The following is a 9,069-nucleotide window of genomic DNA, read 5'->3' on the forward strand; positions in this document are numbered from 1 at the left end:
ATCAAGTTTCTGTCCAATCACCCATTGTTTGGTCCCTTTGATTCATTCACATATGTGGTTCCTCTTTCAACTCTTTTCAAATGTGCCTTCTCAGCGTATCGACCCCTCGAAAATCCTCAAGAGGTGCATCTGAATCTTGTAAACGATTCTTTGGTAATTCTGACTAAGGAAAAGTTCCTCACTGCCATCAACCTGCTAGTTCATCCTTCAATCAAGGTTTTCACTCCAAGTATAGCAGACATCCTTTCTGCACTCTACCAAATGGGTTACCAAAAGAAGATCAAAGGCATAGGCAAATTCAAGAAAAATCAGCTGCCTGCGGTATGGCAATTTGTTTGGTGTGGGTCTCAAGCTCCTAGAGTTGGTGTGGAGCATTTTCACTGGCCATGATGTTAACTATGGTAAGATCTTGTAGGATGACTTCCTGCAGTACATTCCCAAAGAAAGTCCAAGAGAGAACCCTATTGAACTCACACTTTCCAGGTTATGGTCTCTATGCATCTTAGACCTTCATACGGATGCAGGACTTAGCATGGGCAACGACATCAATCTCTTCATCACTAAAGACCTCAAAAGGTACAATCCCTCTACTGATCAATCTGCTTTTTGACCTATCAGATGGCTACCAGTTTACATTCTCTCTATTCTTGGTCTTAAAACTGCTGATGTCTCAGACCATATAGAGGCTACGGAAGGTATTGCCCCATACCTTTCTACCCCACCTCTACAAACCACATCCACACTCACTGTCCTTGGTAGTACCGCAATCCCATCCTCCACCACTCTATCAAATTTGTCTTTACCACAAAGACGCAAGCAGTTAGCCTCAGCTCATCAAGGCCCCCGCCACACCAAGAAACATGGAACTCCTAAGAAAAAGGATGCTCCCAAGCAAGCTGACCCTTCAAAGAAAAGAAAAATTATCCAAACTGTGCCCACAGATGACGAACCAAACAAACATCGATCTCACTCTCCCTCTATGAGTGATTCTATTGAGGACGGTCGACCCATATCGATCCTCAAGAAAAGAAAAACCAATCCCATAAACCAAATGCGTGACCGGACTGATGCCACATCCTCTCAAAAGGCTCCGGTAGTCCTTGGGGTGGCCGCACACCCATTCAATACCAATATTGAATACCACTCAGACATAGAAAGTGTGTCTATTTCACCGCAATGTGGAGACTCACCCCTAGCTCAATCCTAAGAGGATGGAACTGATTCCTGCACTAAGGTCTCCAGGACTTCCCGTCTACACTTCTTTTCCCCTGAGGAGTTGAAATCCATCCTTTTGTCTGTAACCCAAACACTTCAAACACCTTCCCAACCGCAAGGCGATTCTGCAGCCTTTGCCAAAACTGAGCCGAGGCCAGACTAGACCCCAAGTCAAGGAGACTGAGGAAGCTCAGGAAATCCTACTCTGCTTACATCTGCTACAGGTGGTTTAGGCACGGTGAGCACAAATGTGCAAGGATCCGTGAACCCGAGGGACACCTCGATGCGTTTTGAAGGAATTGACGAAATTGATCTCAACGACTCATGGAGTAAGTATCAACCTACCAATGAAGCTGAAGCAAAGAAATATGTCGCTTTCCGTAGGGCATTTCAAGCAAGAAAGGCTTGACAAACAAAGCAGCTTCAACAGAAACAACAGGAGATCCAATCTGTTGCCAAATACTAGGCAGACGCAATCAATAATGCCAATACCGTATCCACCATTCTGAAAGTTCAAACCTTGATGGACGAAATGGTTGACACAATCCGCAAGGCTCAGTCTACTCATGGTGGTGAAGGTATGTCTAAACTCTCTCCAGCTCTAACTCCAATTGTTAGAGATTCTCAAGACAAAGGCACTACAATAGAAGTTAGCTCCGCTCCTACCTTAGGTTTTGATGATATTGATCTGAATGAGGTAAATCAGCCTAACCCTTCTGATGATGTTTGATGAGGAAGAGGAATCGAGTGGTTCTCAACACTCAACCTCCAAGCCCCAGGAGAAAAAGAAGAAGAAGAAGATGGATGTGTCTAGAAAAGAATTTTTGAGTCTACAATCCAAAGTAGATCAAATTCTTATTGCGGTCAAGTCCACTCAACCGCAATCTGAAGACCATCCAGGACCGCAGTCCTTAATCGAAAGGATTGAAAGATTGGAAACTCGGGAACTTTTAGTTGCTGAGAGAATTTCTCTCAAAGTGGAAATGGGATTCGGTCCCTCGACAACACTCGACAGGCTAATCACAAGCAATTCATGGCTGCTGCGGAGCGCCTCATCTCTAAGGTATCCGCAATCAAGGAAAATTTGCAAACAGCCATTGCAGACCAGTCCACTCTTTCACAGAAGCTGATAGTTGAGACTCACACTGCCTATGAGTCTACTATCTCAGTCCTTCATTCAACCATCAACAGACTTCAATGATCCTTATCGTCCAATTTTCATGGTCCTGAAATTCTACAACTCACTAAGGAGATTCATCGGCTTCTCTTCAACACCGCCATCCCAGACAATCAGCAATTGGCTGATGTTCTTAAAGCTCAATTTCAGGAGGTGTGTGCCAAGGTTGGTGGTCTCAAACAATGGCTTGAGGAAGCTCCGGGTTTGAACTCCTCAAGATGGGGAAGTGAAGAAGACCATCAGGAAGAAGACCATCATTCAAACAGCGTCTCTCATCATAGGAGCCCTTCCATCATAACTGAAAAAATTCCCTCACCGCAACCATCTACTCACCAGACACCACAATAATATCCCTCTCCCTCTCAACAGAAAATTTCTCCTGAACGACCTAAGACTCCTCCTCACTTTAAGAATCTAGTTCCCGACATGTCATCTGCAAGCTCCAATGACTCTCCCGTCACAAAACAGAAGAAAGCTGACTGGAAAGCATCTAAGTTTGTGGAACTAGTATGGAGAGAATTCGGTTTTGACACCAGCATGGATGAATCCTTGATCAATTCATGGATTAATCGCCACTGCAGACTACTGGATGATGACTACAAACCCTACCTTACATATGCTGAACCCCCTTCTGATAGTTACTGGGATGTTCCAATCTCTCCGAATGCTAAATACTTCACGGTATTTGAGCAGTTTAACCGTAGCCTACCAGATCACAGAAGACTGCCCATGGAATTCGAGAGACTCAATCGTTTCCATGCCAAACATGCCTCTTCCATAGAGAAAATTTTTTCTAACAATAGACCATCTGCAGTCAAGAACTTCAAGCCCCAGAAATTCATGAAAGCTGACTTCATTCAATACACCCTTACAAGAAGGAATCAGGACTATGTCCGCACCCAAGCTGACCTCCCATGTATGAATCCAGAAGAAGTCTTTTTAATAGCAAAGGTGTTCCAAAACATATGCGAAAATTATCCAAAAATGAAGATAGCACTTGAAAGGGCAAGCATTTTTCCAAAGGAAACCGTCTGCGACTTTGCAAAGATTGATGCAGACATCTACCCTACAATTGCCAAGAAGTTCGATCTACCACCACTTGATCCTGCACCGATCCCTACCGAAGGTTATCAAGAGAGATCCCTAGGTGCAGCAAACTTCCCTAAACTTGGAGTCATTTTCAAAAGGAAGGTCGATGAGATGAAATACTTCATACCCATGACCTCCATGAATCGTCTTACAAGGAAGCAACTTGAAATCTGTCGAACTATAGTAGAAAAATCAAAACACACGACTGCCGGAGTTAAGTTCAAGATTTTAAGAAGGATCACCTGGTTGGAAAATATCAGAAAGTTTTGCTGGATTCTGATCAAGTTCGTAAAACTTGATAAGTGAAGAAAAGTTAAAGAGGTTACTTAGGGGGAAATTATTGAATCATGGAAGTGAACCTCTTAAACTTCGTCTACTGCAACCCTCAAGGATCCGCAGTCAATCCTTCCTCAGCAACCTCATCTGAATTCATCATCCAACCACAGTCTTTCTTACTCTTTGTTTAGTTTAACTTTATCTACTTTTCTGTAATACTCTCTATTGTTCAGTATGCCTTTCATGGCTACTCTTAGAGATTTGATCCAATGTAATTCTTGAGTCTCTATATATAGAGCTCATTCTTTCTCTGTTAAACATATCTAAACAATCTTCAAGACTATCAATTTCATCTCTCTATTATGCATCTCATATCTCTCCTTACTCTCAAAATCCTCTAGAACATAACTGAATATTATTTCTCTTCGGAGCAAGTCATTCGTGACTTTATCACTAAGCTTGATCTCACTTGCTAACTTGGTCTGAATGCATTCCATGTTATGAATAAACTTATGTGTATACTTGATATATCACTTGCTGTCATTTATATTTCCTTACATTTCCGCAACTAACTCTCTAATTATCTAACTCGTTAACTTATTATTGTTGAGCTTTTAATTCCTTTGAGATTAACTATTCTGCAACTATACTTGTACTAACGTTTGTTCAAGTGTGTCTCAAGTTTTTCTCTCAACATCGGGTAGCACCCGAATCAAATAGAACGTGAGCCGAACTACCATTGACCAAAAAGGTCCATATTCAAGATCATAAATATACACATAAGCAATTTAAATAAATATGGAGCAGGAAAGATAAAGCACGTACCAGCCACGACGTCTAGCGCTGCCCGAGCCTTCTCGGTAGTCAACTGGAATGTGCGGCTCTTCACCGCTGGAGCATCTGCCTTAGCAGGGCGGCCATCTGTGATCCTCAGTGTGGCGGGTGCAGGTACCGCCATTGCTCCTCCCCCTCCCTGCAGCCTCAGACAATCGGCCCATTTTTGGCCGATCTGGTTGTAGTGAAAACAATTCAAGCCCTTCTTGGGGAAATCCCTGATCACATGGCCCGAATGGCCACATACGTAGCATCCCGAGCCTACCGTCTGACAAGCCCCACTGTACGGTTTACCGCACTTGGCACACCGGTCACGACCCTGCTGGCCCCTGCTGGAAGAATCCGAGGTCTTAGGATTTTTAGCCTGACTTACTGCTGTTGGTCCCTCCCTTACTAGCCGTTGCACCTCGATAGGTGGTGCAAACTCCAAATCGAATCTTCTAACAAACTTTGCCCACGTCATCTCTGCCATACCGGATGCTCCCACCTGGCTAGTCACCTCCCCCCACCAATCTCGGGCTCGATCCCTCAACATACATGAAGCAAACCCCACCTTTGGCGCATTAGGGCAAGAACCGGTGCGTTGGGCGTTCTCTATATCCGCCACCCAGCGTTGGCTAACTATGGGGTCCCTGACCCCAAAGAACTCTGGGTGTCGCGCGCCTTGAATTCTCGGAACGAGGGAGTTCGGGCCCCGACCTGGCCCGCAAAAATATTGTCTCTGAATGCCCTGAGCCTCTCCTCCATAATCTCCATCATTCCTTCCTTGACAGTCCCAAAAATCACTGGGGTAACGTCAAGGATGCCCCTCGTAACCTCGGCTGCAATGAACTTGCGCAGCCTTTCATCAATGGGCTCGGTACCGTCGCCCGACCCAGATCCTGATCCCCCTGCTCCAAATCGTGTCACTACCATACTGAACTGCAATATCATAAAATGTAATGATTAGGATGTCCAAAAAGTGGATCCTCCCACACCGGTTCTCCTTAGAGCTTTCAGATCTAACATTGGTTCGAGTACAGGTCATGTACTTTCAGCAGTAAGGGCCCAATACTACCTTCCATACCTTCCTGTACCTTCCCCAAGGCTCTACCTGATAACTCTAATTCATCCCAGAACAAAAAATATCTCACAGGCTACTGCATAGTTCAAATCCTAGGCTATCCTAAGATTTACTCTATCCATATCAAACCAGAACTTAATCATAACAGCTTACGTTTATGCATGCAAATTATACATAATCAAATAGACTTTCGAATAATAGATTCTACCCTAGGACCACAACCAAACAAGGAACGTGAAATAAGGCCAAATCAATCATTCTGAGGCTATAAGACCCTAACCGTATACAATTTTAAAAGCATTCACATTGCAAAATCCATCCGACTATCATAACTCAAATATCAGTATAACATGGCTAACATATTGGGGAACTACTTACTTGGCTCGGCCGATCACGCGCATTGCACTTTCCTCTTTCCCATTTTAAGAAGTTTTTAACTTTTATTTTTTTGAGAACAATTTTTACCATTTCCTTAGATTGAGTCCTGACACACCCGAAAGTGTGCCCGAATCCCTCAAACCAAGGATCTGATACCAACTTCTAACGACCCAATTTTTAAGAGAAATTTTTTTCATTTTTAAATAGTCAAATCATTTCCAATAAACCACAAATCTAAAGAACAATTGTTTTCAAATTCATAACATCAATAATTTTTATTTCAAATATCAGAGTGTCCCATCAAATCAAATACCGGAGAGTGCATGTCGTGTCATCAAGCCTTGCCCTTGCCCTTAGGCTTAGAAGTACCTGAAACAAATCAAAAAACTGTAAGCTAATGCTTAGTGAGTTCCCCAGAGCATACTCCCCCCCCCCCCCCATCCACATAATCCATTTTACCTATAAAAGCTACATAAACCATACAACATATAGGGATGTCGTGAGCTCCCCCCCCCCCCCTCAGGGTCTTACTCCAGGATGTTATGGGCTCTCCACATGGTCTTACACCTAAGTGCCATGGGCTCCCATTGGTTTTTAATAGGAAATCTATGGGGCTCTCCACATGGTCTTACATCTAAGTGTCACTGGCTCTCCTATGGTCTTCCATACAAACATACCACATATACAACTAGCATACCTCCTAGCACATAACCAGCTAACATGCCACATAACAGCACTTCTACTAGTGTACCACATATCGTAAAATGCGTCGACCTTGGTGCCTTCGACCCATTGGTATGGTGAGGAGACTTACCTCTCAAAAATGCTGAATTGATGAAATAAGATCAGATAAGTCCCAATGCGTAGCTCCAACTCAACTGCCTACAATCATCATGTCACTAGCTTGTCAAAATCCTGAAATATCAAAAATACCCTTATGGTCAAACTTGGTCATCCCTGGTTAAAGTTCATGTCAACAGTCAATGTTGACCCCAACTCATCGAGTGCATCTAGGAACTCGTCGAGTTCCTTCAAAGTCCAGAAAACTGGGGAAAATCGTAACCAACTCACTGAGTTGTCTCATCAACTCATCGAGTTACTCGTCATACCAAAAACGGGAAAACCCAATCCAACTTGTCGAGTTATCTTATCAACTCGCCGAGTTTACTCTACAGACCGAAAATGGGAAACCCGCTCCAACTCGTCGAGTCACCAAGGAAACTCGTCGAGTTTTCCCTTGTCTTAACATCATCAGTCCTTCCAGTCGAATCCAAAACCTCTAAACTACAGATCCAGTCCCTTAAGACCGAAATACCACATAAAGTTGCAAATTTTACGTGCATGCATGGCCTCAAATGGCTAAAACACTAAATCTATGGTTCATACAATACTTAGGACATGGAAAAGGACCTAGACTAGGTAAATGGAGAAACTTTATGTCATTGAAGACCTAGAGGTGTCCAGATCTGGAACCATATCGTCATGACAAGTCCAAATCCGAGTATGACACCCTTTTTGCACCAAAAGTGACCATATTCTTCCATAAGATGAGATCTAAGCAAATAGAGATCACGGTAGCAACTTTTTACCTCCAAATGGATAATAACAACAGGTAGATGCCGAATCCAAAGCCCTCTCCTCACTTCAATCTCTTCAACCTTCAAGTTTCCTTCAAAATGCACAAGATTAAATCTCCAAAGCTCACACACACTCAAGAAAGCACCAAAACGCGGATAGGGTTTCTCTCTGGATAGATAGGACGATGAGGGAGGCCACAAATGATCCATAAGTTCCTTATACTTGGTACAAACCCCTGAAAACTAGGGTTTTCCTGTACATTGTGTACTCTTCGAGTTGGGGCCTTCCAACTCATCGAGTATACCCTAAGTCCCCCGTCCAAAATCGATCTATACCCATCGAGTTGGGCTCCCTAACTCGTCGAGTCCTAGTACAAAACCCTAAAAACGTAGAAAATTAAATGATACCTGGAACAAGCGTTACAGATGGTGGTAGTGGTCGGTGGTGATGGTGGTAGGTAGTTGTGGGGCTGGTTGTGGCGGGTGGTGGAGGCGAGTGGTAGTGATGGTTCGGTGGGGGTGGGGGTGGTGTGTGGTGGTTGGTGGTAGTGGCGGGTGGTGGTCATAATGGTAGGTGGTGGGTGGGTGGTAGTGATGGGCAGTGGTGGTGGGTGGGTGGTGGTTGAGGTGGGTGGTGGGGGCGGTGGTGGCGGGTGCTGGTGATGGTGGTGGGTGGTGGTTTGGTACTAGGATGAGGATGGTGGTGGAGGGTGGTGGTGATGTGTGGTGGATATATATATATATATATATATATATATATATATATATATATATATATATATATATATATATATATATATATATATATATATAACTCGTTTCATAAGTCTAGGCGGGGTGGAGCTTGGTGTAACTTGGCGGAGCTGATGTGGACTCGGCAAACACTCAACATGCGGAGTTGAGGCCTCCTCCTCAGCAACCTACTACCAAGTTCCCTTCTTTGACCTATTCTCCTAGTCTTCCGTTTTCCTTGTTGGAGTTGAGGTGGAGCTCGGTAAACTATACACCGCTCGCCTCAACTTAATATTAATTTATTCCAGGATAAATTTCAAAATTGGAAACAAAAATAACTGAAATGAGATAAATGACTAGATACATATAGGTAGGGATGAGCATTTGGACCTGTGGACCAGACCGGGCGGGACCGTTTTTTTGAACCACCGATCCGATCCTCAGTTCTGAGATTTGAGAAAAACCGGTCTGTTTTTTTACGGTTCTGGGTAAATATCGGTTTTAGATCGGCTTATTTTAATATATATATATATATATATATATATATATATATATATATATATATATATATATATACACTTAAACATGCATATCTCATTCGTTTTAAGTTGGATTGACGTGCAGTTTTTCCAACATGTAATTTAGAGTTTGTAGATGATTTTAGACTATAATTTTGTTGTTTTTAGTATTATATTCAATAAGTTACAATCATTCAAAGATGATATATC

Source organism: Lactuca serriola, chromosome 5 (genome assembly GCF_051521515.1).
Source record: "Lactuca serriola cultivar US96UC23 chromosome 5, Lser_US96UC23_V15, whole genome shotgun sequence".
Taxonomy (NCBI): Eukaryota; Viridiplantae; Streptophyta; class Magnoliopsida; order Asterales; family Asteraceae; genus Lactuca; species Lactuca serriola.